Source organism: Oryctolagus cuniculus, chromosome 12 (genome assembly GCF_964237555.1).
Source record: "Oryctolagus cuniculus chromosome 12, mOryCun1.1, whole genome shotgun sequence".
Classification (NCBI taxonomy): domain Eukaryota; kingdom Metazoa; phylum Chordata; class Mammalia; order Lagomorpha; family Leporidae; genus Oryctolagus; species Oryctolagus cuniculus.
Window position 1 is genome coordinate 25,778,723 of NC_091443.1, and position 12,779 is coordinate 25,791,501.

The following is a 12,779-nucleotide window of genomic DNA, read 5'->3' on the forward strand; positions in this document are numbered from 1 at the left end:
CCACTAATCTCACACACATCTCTCTCTCTCTGGCATACGCAGCACATTTGTGTGCCTTAGAAGAAGGCTTGGTTAACAGAGCCTTTGTCTGAAGGAAAATCAAAAATAAAAAAGGAGAGGAGCGTCCCTTCCTCAAGTGAAGGTAGCCCCTTCCAGGGTGTGCAGAATTCAGGCTGGCTGATTGCAGCTCCTACTCACTCCTTGGCTGGAAGTTTTCAGGCAAGACACCCAAGTGATTGTGTTCCCTCTCCCTCTTCATCTCCTGCTACCTCTTTTCTCTCACTGTGTTGGCTTCAATCTTCCCTGCAAACAAACTTCCCTTATAAGGTGGAGGGGATGTGTGTGGCATGGGATAGAAAGCAGTAGAAGGGAAAAATCCAAAACAGAAAGCATGGCCACAAGCTGGTATGACCCCAAAGAGCTGTCCAACCAGAGAGAACATTCTAGAAGAAGGTAGCATCTGCATGCAAACCCCATTGGGAACCTGATTGGCTCAGCCTATGTAATGCAACAAATCCTGGGCCAATCACTGACTGGAGGGAGTGAGCAGAATGATTAGCAGGTCCCTGGGAGATAATATTCAAAGTAACTCAGTTGAGGCAGGCTTCATGTGGGAGGTGGCCTTTGAGTTGAAAGGAAAAGAGACTTTGGAGAAGTTAAGAGTAGGAGAGGGGTATCCTATCCTCTGCTTCCCTTGCTCTATTCTTGGGCATCCTGCTTGGGCTGGGACCAACATGAAGAGTGGGTTATAGGTGAGAGCCGTAGAGTTGTGCTCCTGTTCCTGCTCACAGCCACATTTCAGTGGCTGGAGACTAAGCAGCTCTTTCAAGCCCTGACCAAGGCCTTGCTCTGCCCCATGCTTGTGGTTGGTCCTGTGGGATCTGCCATGACCTCCAGGCAAATGGGATTAGAGCGGCTTGTGGTTTGTTAGGACCTTGCACTGGCTCATTGTTGACTTACACAGCCGGAGAGAGCCAGAGGGCAGACGCTGCCCTTTAGAAAGCTCCTGAAACAGAAAAATTCAAGGAGAAAGCCTGCCTTATGTTGGTGTTTGCTCTTTTGACAGCCCCCAAGTGGCACTTTCAGCTAAACTCGTTAGTACAGGTTATTCCTGGCCATGTGGGACTAGGGAGATGCTGCAGACAGTTTGAGGCATTGTGTTAGATTGAGGAGCTTGGGAACACCAATTTGTGGGGTCAGAAGCAGTCGGGAGTCAGCCCTTTTTTGGCATATAATTTGAGCTGAAGAAAAGAACAGGCTAAGGAGTGATGAGAGTTTTGAAATATTTTCTTTTTAAATTCCACGGGGCAAAATACATTATGCATTTTCCAGAAAATAGAAAATGCTTTAATATTGGAATGGGTTAGAAAAAACAAAGACCAGAAGCTGACATTGTGGAGTAGCAGGTTAGGCTACTGCCTGCAACACCAGCTTCTCACCTCAGGGCGCCTGTTCCATTCCCTCCTCTCCACTTCTGCTTCAGCTCCCTGCTAACGCACGTGGGAAAGCAACAGAAGATGGCCCAAGTACCTGGGCCCCTGCCACGCACGTAGGAGACTTGAAGGAAATTTCTGGCTCCTGGCCCTGGTTTGGTGCAGCCTCAGATGTTGTAGTCAGTTGGGGAGTGAACCAGTAGATGAAAGATCTCTCGCCCTCTCTCTCATTAACTGCTTCTCAAATAAAAAATAAATCTTAAAAAAAAAAAAAAAAGGAAAGACTAGTTGATAAATGTGTATCAATTACAACCAACCTTGTTACCAAGTGATAAAATACTATGGTTTGTTAAACGCATTTACTGAAGGACTTGTTTAATTGAGCAAGTTTGAAAAAATCATATTTTCAAAATTTTATTTTTTGAAATACAGAGAAAGAGAGAGAGAGAGAGGAGAGAGAGAAAATCTCCCATTGGCTGGTTTATCTCTCCAGATGCCCACAGCAGCCAGGGTTGGGCCAGGCTGAAGTCAGGAACCAAGAACTCAATCCAGGTCTCCCATATGGGTGGCAGCAACCCAAGCACTTGAGCCATCACTTGGCTGCCTCCCAGAGTGTACGTTAACAGGAAACTGGAATCAAGACTCAAACCCAGGCACCAGTACGGGATACAGGTATCCCAACTGGTGGCTTAACTGCTGTACCAGACTTTTGCTCTGATTTATTCTTAGCCAGATCATTCTGTTCATTCTGAAGCTTAAGGACTTTTGCTTTAAAAATATGCCACTGCCCATTGTATCAAATATTCATCGAGTCTCGAGTCTATTTGAATTGTAATTAAAAAGTTTGACTTCTCAAAATTAAGGAGTAAATGTTGTTACACTGTATCCACCAAGGATTTTGAAATTCCTGGGAAAACATTTTTTTTTCAATTTAATGACCTCAAATTCAAAAATAAAACTTTCTAAGTATATTTCCAGTAAAGGCAGGTCAGCCCATCTGTGGGATATGCCCATACCATGGTCAAGTTGTTTATAGGTGCCCTTGCCTGTGAAACTGAGAATTTAGGAGTGGGTGAAGGTTAAAGGGACTTCCAGTTCTGTGATGCTGTTAATGGGTGATCTGGGACACTAGGAGTCAGAAGACGTCCATTATCCTTGGTTCCTCATTTGATCTGTTAGCCAATATCAACAAAGGATAGGGTGTCATACATTTTTTTTTAGAGATTTGAAAAGCTAGGAGCCCAGAATTCCATCTAGATATCCCACGTGAGTGGCAGGAGACCAAATACTTGGGCCACCTTCACTGCTTTCCGGGGGAGCGAGATTGGAAGTGGAGCAGCTAGAACTCTAACAGATGCTTGTGTGGGTGTCACAGGCTGTGGCTTAACCCACTGAGCCACAACGCTGGCCTCACATTACCATATATTTATTTATTTATTATATATTATATAATATTATATTTATTATATAATTTGTTTATTATATATTATATATATGAGATTTATTTATTTATTTGAAACTCAGAGTTACAGAGAGGGAGATCTTCCATCTGTTGGTTCACTCTCCAGATGGCCACCAGCCAGGAGCTTCATCCAGGTCTCCCATGTGGGTAACAGGAGCCGAAACACTTGGACCATCTTCTGATGCTTTTCCCAGGCCATTAGCAGGTAGCTGGATTGGAAATGGAGCAGGCAGGGCTTGAACTGACACCCATATGGGATGCTGGTGCCACTGCTTTAAGTGGGCAGCTTTAAGTGCTATACCACAATGCGAGCCCTCCATGGTGCCATATAGTTTTAAACATTTATGAACAACAATATTTTATTTTGGATCTGTCTTCCTAACCATACATATTTGCAGAGATGTTGCCCATCCACTGGTTCATTCCCCAACAAGTCTGCAGCAACCAGGGCTGGCTGAGCTGCGCCCAAGCCAGAAGCTGGGTCTCCAGTGTGAGTGACCAGGACCCAGATCTTTGACCCATCATCTGCTGCCTTCCAGGGTGTGCATTCCCAGGAAGCTGGAATCAGGAGTGCAGTCAGGAATCAGAGCCAGGCAGTGCAGAAGGGAATGCAGATATCCTATGCAATGTCTTAACCGCTATGCTAAACACCTATCCCTACTTTGATATTTTTAAATGGCTGTATAGAATTCCATCATATGGGTTGACAATGATGTCTTTATTCAATACTTTATTGATTTATTTTTTATTTTTTATTTTTTGACAGGCAGAGTGGACAGTAAGAGAGAGACAAAGAGAAAGGTCTTCCTTTTGCCGTTGGTTCACCCTCCAATGGCCGCCGCGGCCGGTGCACCACGCTGATCCGATGGCAGGAGCCAGGTACTTATCCTGGTCTCCCATGGAGTGCAGGGCCCAAGGACTTGGGCCTTCCTCCACTGCACTCCCTGGCCACAGCAGAGAGCTGGCCTGGAAGGGGGGCAACCGGGACAGAATCCAGTGCCCCGATCGGGACTAGGTGTGCCGGCGCCGCAGGCGGAGGATTAGCCTAGTGAGCCACGGCGCCAGCCTTATTGATTTATGTTTAAAAATATGTATCCATTCACTTGAAAGGCAGAACTACAGAAAGGCCGAGAGAGAGAGAGAGAGAGATCCTCCATCTACTGGCCAACTCCCCAAATGGCTGCACCGGAGCTGAGCAGATCCATAGCCAAGATCCAGGAGCTTCCCCAGTGTCCCCCATGTGGGTGCAGGGACCAGAGGACTTGGGCCATCTTCCACTGCTTTCCTAGGCCACAGCAGAGAGTTGGATCAGAAGTGGAGCAGCTGGGACTCCAACCAGAACCCATATGGGATGCCGGCACTGCAAGCAGCAGCTTTATCCACTGCCACAGTGCCAGCCCCTCAATACCCTATTGATAAGTATTTCATTTGCTTCTAGTTTTTCTCTGCTCCTAATGAGGCTACAGTGAACAATTTTTCTATAAATATTTCTTTACAGTGAACGCTTAGAACATATTCTTCGTATGAGAGCTTGGCCCTCCTCCCTCCTCTCCCCATTTTGCTTGTAGCCTTGTGCGGAAATAAGTCTTGAATAGCGTCGATTGGTTGACCATCGCTGTCACAGATACAGCGGGGCAGCCGTGGAGAGGGTGGTTCCGTCAAGAGAGACGTGTTTTCTCCTTGCCGTATTTTCCGAAGGGATCTTTTACAGTCGGTCTGATGTGTTCACTTCCCTAAGCGTTCATTTCTCTCTGTTCGTTTCAACTTTGTTATTTGGACGTTAGAGGCACAGGACAGCCTTCCCCCAGAGCTTGGAGAGATGGGTCAGCTTTTGCCTCCCGAGAGCTGCTTTGTGAAACCAACGCGGAGTACGTGAAGGGCCGAGACGCTCACAGCGCGCTCAGAGCGGCCGCCAGCCTCGTTGGAAGCGGCTGATGGCGTGCGTTGTCTCTCATGACAAGCGCCTCCTATCGCGGAGGAGAATCCAACGCAGCTATCTCGGCTCAGCTTGCCTGCCTGCTTGCTCTGAACCCCGTCCTTTGCCCCCATACCCACTGTAACTTGCCTTCTTGACGGAGCGGCCGGTGAAGAGAACAGAGCTGGTACTGGGCATCTGAGCACGGGTGACTAAGCCGCCGGCTGCTAGTGTCATGTATCAGGCCGGTTAATTTGTTTAATGTTCACCTGCTCCTTGGACATGGATACCGTCCTGGTGTGCTGGCAAAGTTAAGTGTCTGTGTCTACAAGGCCGAGGACCGTGGTGAAAGCAGCCGACCTGGCGGCCGGGGCTGCTGGGTTGTGTGATGGGATGACTGCTTTCCTCTCAGTGCACTCCCTCACTTAATATTCTTTCATGCACATTTCCACTTACGTTGCAGTGTAGGCTGTAGCTCTATTATTAATGACTCTATTACATCAAGTTACATTACACCTAACCCGTGTTCCCTTGTTGAGCATTCCGTCTGTTTTCAGTATGTAGTTTAATCATGATTCTGTTATAAAATTTCCCAGGGCCAGCGCTGTGACATAGTAGGTTAAGCCACTGCCTGTAGCTGGCGTCCCATATGGGTGCCAGTTCAAATCCTATCTTCCTATCCAGCTCTCTGCTTCTGGCGTGGGAAAGCAGTGGAAGATGACCCAAGTGCTTGGACCCCTACACCCACGTGGGAGACCCAGAAAAAGCCCCTGGCTCCTGGCTTCAGGTCTGCCCAGCTCTGGCCATTGCGCCATGTGGGGAGTGAATCAGCGGATGGAAAACCTCTCTCTCTCTCTCTCTCTCTCTCTCTCTGTAACTCTGCCTCTTAAATAAATAAATAAAATCTTTAAAAAAAATTTCCCCACAAATACATTGTTGTTCTTTTGTGTTTTTCCTTCAGAAGTTCTCAAAATAGGACTCCTGGTTGTAAGTTTTTGCCAAGCTGAACGAATTTATTTTACCATGAATAATGTGGACTTATGCATGTTTTTCTTATTATGGATTCTATTACTAAAATATTTGATGAGTTAATTTCATCAGACATATAAGAAAGAGAAAAAATAACAATCCTACCCAAACTCTGTCAGGAAATGTAATAAGAAGGAGAATTTCCAAGTCATCTTACGAGGCCACTGTACCTTAATTCCAAAGCCAAATAAGGACATTTGAAGAAAAGAAAATGACACATGAATGTCCCTCATGAAGCTAGGTGGAAAATTTCCTGAAAAATCATTAACAAATCAAATCCAGAAATAGACAATGTCAAAAGTGTAGCATACTGCTGTTTCTTGATGTGTGGGATTGTAGACATCACCCACAGCCTTCCTGTTGTGATACGTGAGGATTTTGCTCTCTTTAGCATTATCCCCTCTGTTTCCTCTTCCCCATCCCCCAATGTGGGACCGCAACATTGTATCAGGGGCAGCTGGTGTGGCTCAGCAGGGACTACTTAGGACAACTTTTTCTCATATCAGTGTTCAAGTTCAGCTGCTCCACTTCTGATCCAGCTTCCGGCTAGTGCACCTGGAGAGGCAGCACGTGATGGCTCAAGTGCTTGGGTCTCTACCCTGCACGTGGGAGATCCAGACAGAGTTCCTGGCTCCCAGCTTCTGCCTGACCTCTCCCTGAGTATCGCAGACACCCGGCTGCTACAGGCATTCGGCAAGTGAACAAGCAAATAGAAGATCTCTCTTTCTCTGTCTCAACCTCTCCCTTTCTGCCTTTCAAATAAATAAACAGTTTAAAAAATTTTATTCAGTATTCACTGTTTTAATTATATGTATGTAAATATTATTTATATCTGAGCTTTGTATCATGCTGTTGCTTCCTTTTGTATTTTTTCCTCAAAATAATATATATATTTTACAAATTTTATCTTTTAATTCCCTAATCAATGACTTATTCATTTGAGAGGCAGAGAGAGAGGAAGTTCCCACCCACTGCTTCTCTCCCCAGATGCCTGCAATGGCTGGGGCTAGGCTGGAGCTGAGATCTGGGAATGCAATCCAGGTCTCATGTGGGAACAGGAGCTCCATCACCTGAGCCAACAGTGCTGCACCCCAGGGAGCACACCAGCAGGAAGCTGGATCAGAAGCGGAGGAGCTGGGACTTGAACCAGGCATTCCTATATGGGATGCAGGCATCTTACCCACTGCTCCAAATGCCAACCCAGTTTCCCACTGCTCTTGGTAGCCTCTCATATTTTCCATAGGATAATCACACCAGCTGATTGATCAATTCCGTGTTTTTCTCTGAGACGTTCTCCCTTTGGGTGCCCTCCTCCCTCTAGGTGCCGTCTTGTGCCCCAGCCTCCTTGTCCAGCTGTCTTCCTGGGACCCCCTTTGCTGTCACCCTTGGAGTTCCCGATGTTTCTCCTTGGTTGGCTCCTGACTTCCTGGAATCCCTGCCTTCCTCTTTCTAGGTTTTTTGCTTCCCTTGGCCAAGCACATCCATCTCTGATCAGTTAAAAAGACAGCTCCACCACACAGAAATCTGGGGTGCAAACATCTCCAACGACATCCCTCCCCACCCCACCCTTCCTTGGAGTCAAGCAGGAGCCCCTCATGTTCCAGGGGATGAAGCAAAATTCCCAGATTGGTCAGGAAGAGCCGGGTGAAGTCGCGGAGGTGAGGGCTTGCGCCCCTCCTCCAAGTCTTCACTAGCAGAGAACGGATTCCCCACCACCCTCCCCAGCAGGAGGGTCTCTGCAGAGCCGTGCAGACAACCAGTGGACCCTGGAGAGACCACTGCAGCTCTCAGTAAGGCAGCTAAACTACAGACCACCTGACACCCCCCCCCCCACCGAGGGAACAGAGTGGGGCTCCCCAAGCCCCTTCCTTCTTGGTTTGGGACAAAAGCAAGTAGAGGTGCCCTTGATTTTCCCATCCCCCCATTTCTAGACCTGGGGAGCCTACATCTTCAGGAGTACAAATCCCACCGACCCAAACCCAGCTGGGTCCCGTCCAGCCCCTTCTGGGCACTGTGTACTAGGGAGAGGAGCTGGGGATAGGGCTTGTCTATGTTTCAATAGCCTGGTCCCGTCATGGTGGAGAAGAACCAAGTCCAAGAGGAAACACAACCTCTTCCTGCCTCGGAGGTCACAGCCGAACTCATCTGTGAGTCTGCGGAAGGAAGCACTTGCATATGACCTGGAACCCCCTGGGGTTCTTAACGGCAGTACAGGATGAGAGGGAGCTGGCCCTCACCTTTACCACAGGTCGGGAGCTCAGCCACAGCCACCATTTGCCACCAGTGTGGGATCAGACATTCTGGAGCCGACCTTGTCAGTGGGGGCTGCGGCTTGCAGCCTGTCTGCTGGAGGCTGGCCCGTCCACCAGGCCCCTCCAAAGCTCTTCAGCTCGTTTGTCAGCCCCACTCGTATTTATTAAGATGGTAGAAGGCTGAGGGCGCGGTGATGACAACGATGAACGTGCTTGGCTTTTAAGTCACGCCATGGCACTCGGGACTGGCTGTACGCCGCACTCCTGGGCTCCAGGCCCTTCCCTCCTGGGCGGGACCTCTGGGGTTCTGTGACTCCTATGACCTCCTATTAGGATTTACACTCCTTTGTAGAGAGCATTCCTTGAGGAGGAATACAGGAGGATGCAAGAAAAAGAGCCTCAGACTTGCTCCTGCCCGCAGAGTCTCTATTCTCACCCTTAATTAACATTTAAAGTGCAGGGTTTGTCTTTTTTTTTTTTTTTTTAATTTTAAAAGGCTCCATTACTATTGTGTGTGTGTATGTGTGTGTGTGTGTGTTTAAGATTTATCTATGCATTATTTGACAGGCAGAGTTACATAGAAACAGAGATCTTCCATCCCCTGGTTCACTCCCCAAATGGCCGCATCAGCCAGGCTGGGCTAGGCTGAAGCTGGGAGTCAGGAATTTCATCCAGGTCTCCCACATGAGCGGCAGGGGCCCAAGGACTTAAGCCATCTTTCACTGCTTTCCCAGGCACATTAACAGGGAGCTGGATTGTAAGTGGAGCAGCCAGGACTTGGACCAGCATCCATGTGGGATGTCAGCATCGCAGGCTTAGCCAACTGCACCGCAACACTGGCCCCGGGTTTTTGTTCCTGGGTGAAAATAATAGCCCTTCATAAGTTCAGGAGCCGGGGCTGTGGCACAGCGGGTGAAGCTGCTACCTGCAGTGCCGGCTTCCCATGGTGGTGCTGCTTTGAGTCCTGGCTGCTCCACTTCCTATCCAGCTCTCCGCTGTGGTCTGGGAGTGCAGTGGAGGATGGCCCAAGTCCTGGGTCCCTGCACCTGCAAGGGAGACCAGGAAGAAGCTCCTGGCTCCTGGCTTCAGATCGGCCCAACTCCAGCCATTACAGCCATTTGAGGAGTGGACCAGCAGATGGGAGACCTCTCTCTCTCTCTCTGCCTCTCTGTAACTCTGCCTTTCAAATAAATAAAAATCTTTAACAACAACAACAGCAAAAATCCCCCGTTTTACTGCCTCTTCTCTCCCAGTGCTGTGAACTACTCTCACGCCATTCTACTTTCTATGCCTTTGCATTGGTCCCTGTTTACTTCCAGAAGTTTGCGAAGCTTCTGGAATCTTCTCTCTGTGCTCAGTGTTTTGGAGTATGAGAACTGTGGGTCTTGGTTTTCATCCCTGATGCTGGCGGTTATGGGCCCTTTCTGTCTGAGAAAAAGCACCATGGATGGTTTTTTCGCCGGCTTCCTGTCCTCTGTTTGATCTGCTCTTCCTGCACCTCCCCCGCCTGAGTGCGGGTCTCTTGGCTGCTCCTCTCATTGTCTCACAGTTCCTGTGTTGATTTCATGGATGCCGGAGCTCTGCTTCTCTCTCTGCGGGTGTGGATGGTTGTTTGTTTTTTAAGTTCTCCTTACACTCCACAGTCTTGTAGTTGTTTTTTTTTTTTCTGTTGGTTTTTGGACTCTAACCTTATCAGAGGCTTCCTTGGGCATCACATAGCCTGTGATCATGTCCACCGCCCCCCCACCCCACCCCCACCCCCCAGGCACGAGGAGGGACTCCTGGGAGCTCTGAGCCTCTCTGCAGGCTGATCGGCTGGGCAGGGGTGGGGGTGGACCCCCGGGGTGGGGAGTGGGGGGTGGGGTGGACCCCCACGTCGGGATCTTCGGCTGACCATGGGCTTTCTTGGAGCCTGCTGGAGCAACAGGGCTGGGAAGCTCAGTGTTCACAGGTCGCGTGGACATGATCTTGACCCTGTTTTCACAGTCCGAGTGTGCTCACCACCTCGGCTGTGCCAAATGCCCTGATTTTACCCTCTCCAGGGAACAGAACTGCAGCCTTGCACCAGGCAGGAGAAATAGCGCTCCCTGGGGGCACAGAACAGGCGATCTGTTGCTGCTTTCCTGGGATCTTTTCCTAAGCAGACTTCCCATGCTCCTCTTCGCTCCCAGCTCTGCCCCTTAGAGATCCCGGCTGCTAGTCCTGGAGCGTTTGGAGGAGTCTCTGGGGGTGACTTGGCTGCTTCTTCCCCTATCCCTCCCCTGGCTTCGGTTTCCGCGCTCGCGGATCTCTGAAGCCAGCTGCCATTCATTCAGCTACTTCCCCTACTCTACAGCGCACTGCGGTGACCTCGACTGTTCTCTCAGACCCAGTGGGTTTTGGTCTTTCGAACGTGTGAGTCTGGCAGCCCCGTGGACCGCGGCGTGCGCTCGGCCTCGGGGGACACTGGCTTCTCCCTCGCGAACTCTTAGCTCACTCCCTGGCCGGAGCCCCAGAACCACCTTCCACGGCTCCCCCTTGGTCACTTGCGTCGCCTCCTCCTGGGCTTCAGGCAGCCCCAGGCTCTGAATCCTGTGTGGATGCTTGTGCTTTTCAAACCTGTATTTCCGGTTGACCTTCCCTCTGGATCCACAGCAGGCTGCGCAGAACCCTGCTTGGATAGCCACTTAGCACCGCAAATACTCCATCCACCCCTCGCCTGTGTTCTCCCGGCGGAGGGCACGTCTTGTCACCGTTACTCAAGCTAAATACCTTGGCATCATTTCTTTATTCCTGTCTTTCACATCCAATCCCTCAGAAAATCATAAAGGCCAAATCCAGCCACCTCTTAGCACCTTAACCACTGCTCCAGATGTTCCCTTATCCAGAGAGGCTTTCTTTTTTAAAATATTTATTTTATTTATTTTGAAAGACAGTTACAGAGAGAGGTAGAGACAGAGAGAGAGGTCTTCCATCCACTGGTTCACTCCCCATATGGCCACAATGGCTGTAGCTGCGCCTATCCGAAGCCAGGAGCCAGGAGCTTCTCCTGGGTCTCCCATGTGTGTGCAGGGGCCCAAGGGCTTGGGCCATATTCTACTGCTATCCCAGGCCATAGCAGACAGCTGGATTGGAAGAGGAGCTGCCAGGACTAGAACCGGCACCCATATGGGATACCGGCACTTCAGGCCAGGGCTTTAACCCGCTACGCCACAGTGCTAGCCCCTCTTTCTTTAAAAAGATGTATTTATTTATTTGAAAGGCAGAGTTACAGAGAAGCAGAGGCAGAGAGAGAAAGAGGGAGGTCTTCCACCTGCTGTTTAACTCTCCAAATGACCACAATGGCCAGAGCCAGGCCAATCCGAAGGCAGGAGCCAGGAACTTTTTCCAGGTCTCCCACGCGGGTGCAGGGGCCCAAATACTTGGGCCATCTTCCACTGCTTTCCCAGGCTGTAGCAGAGAGCTGGATCAGAAGTGGAGCAGCTGGGACTTGAACCAGCGCATGGGATGCTGGCATTGCAGGCGGCTTTACCTGCTAGGCCACAGTGCCTGCCCCAGAGAGGTTTTCTGAACCACCTATGTGGGCCCCCTCACAGTGTGTGTGTGTGTGTCTGTGTGTCTGTGTGTCTGTGTGTGTGTGTGTGGCAGGGAGGATTGAAGGAGGAGATGGACATGAAGAAATTTGTGGAAAATGAAGTTAAATTACAGGTTTATTTGGGTGCAAAAATATTGAAATCTATGCATTGCTTTTTCTTAATACACATTTTTGCAAACTTTTTGAAGATCCCTCATGTGCATATATTTCCAAATTGTTTTTTCATCAAAACAAACTTATCGTTTAGTCCCATTTTCCAAGAACTTATTTGAGTGTGTGTGTGTGTGTGTGTGTGTTGGAATATCTCTGAAATCCAACCCAACACCAAACACCGCAGAATGTATTTTGTTTTTCTGCCGTTCTATATTTGTAACTCCCTTCTCCCACAGAGAAAGCCTGCCTCCTATTATCATCTCAGTGTTGCAGCTGAAAGCAATCTTGGACTCTGAGGTCCCCACATTCCAGAGGGAAAACAGTGAGAAAGAAGCGGTGAGAGCAGCCCGCCCGCCTGTGGCGCCCTGGGGCAGTTTGCAGGCACAGGGAGGAGCACCAGCGCCAGCTGTCACCCTTCGCTCTCAGATACCCCTATAGCATCATCATGCCGGCAGATGTTTTCAGAGACTCGAGTTGCCTGCACCAATGGCCTTGTATCTATTATCTATACTGCACTTCATTCATTGAATAACCAATATATATTCTGTTTTTTGTTGTTGTTGTTGTTGTTGTTTTTTTTTCCTTCTGGGCCCAAGAATGGAGGCTGGGGATAGCCTGCCCCTGAGGTCGCCTCTCCTGGCTGTGTGATTTCTAGGCCTTTCTGTCCGCACAGGTGAGGCTTTTGCAGCGTATGTGCTGCCACAACAAGGGAGAGAATTTGGCAAGAAACTGCTGCGAGCCCAGGGCCACAGCCCTGACTGAGCAGTGTCCCAGCTCTTCTTCCTGGAGGCGGCTTCTTCATTTCCGCCCTGTTGTTCCACCCTCTGTTCAGGCGTCCTCTGATCTCCTGAAAGGATTTCCTGGACGGCTGGTCTGTGACAAGCGTGGCCTTGTAGCCTGTCCCGGGGGCTGGAAGTGAGATTCTGCAGTCACCTTTAACACAACTACTGAAGAATTTCCT

General features: G+C 49.4%; 1 protein-coding gene across 6 annotated transcripts in view; it reads left to right on the forward strand.

The window, feature by feature from the left end:
- CDKL1 (cyclin dependent kinase like 1) overlaps window positions 1-12,779 on the forward strand; it is a 67,938-nt gene that overhangs the window by 36,465 nt on the left and 18,694 nt on the right. The gene's annotated exons all lie outside the window — the stretch shown is intronic.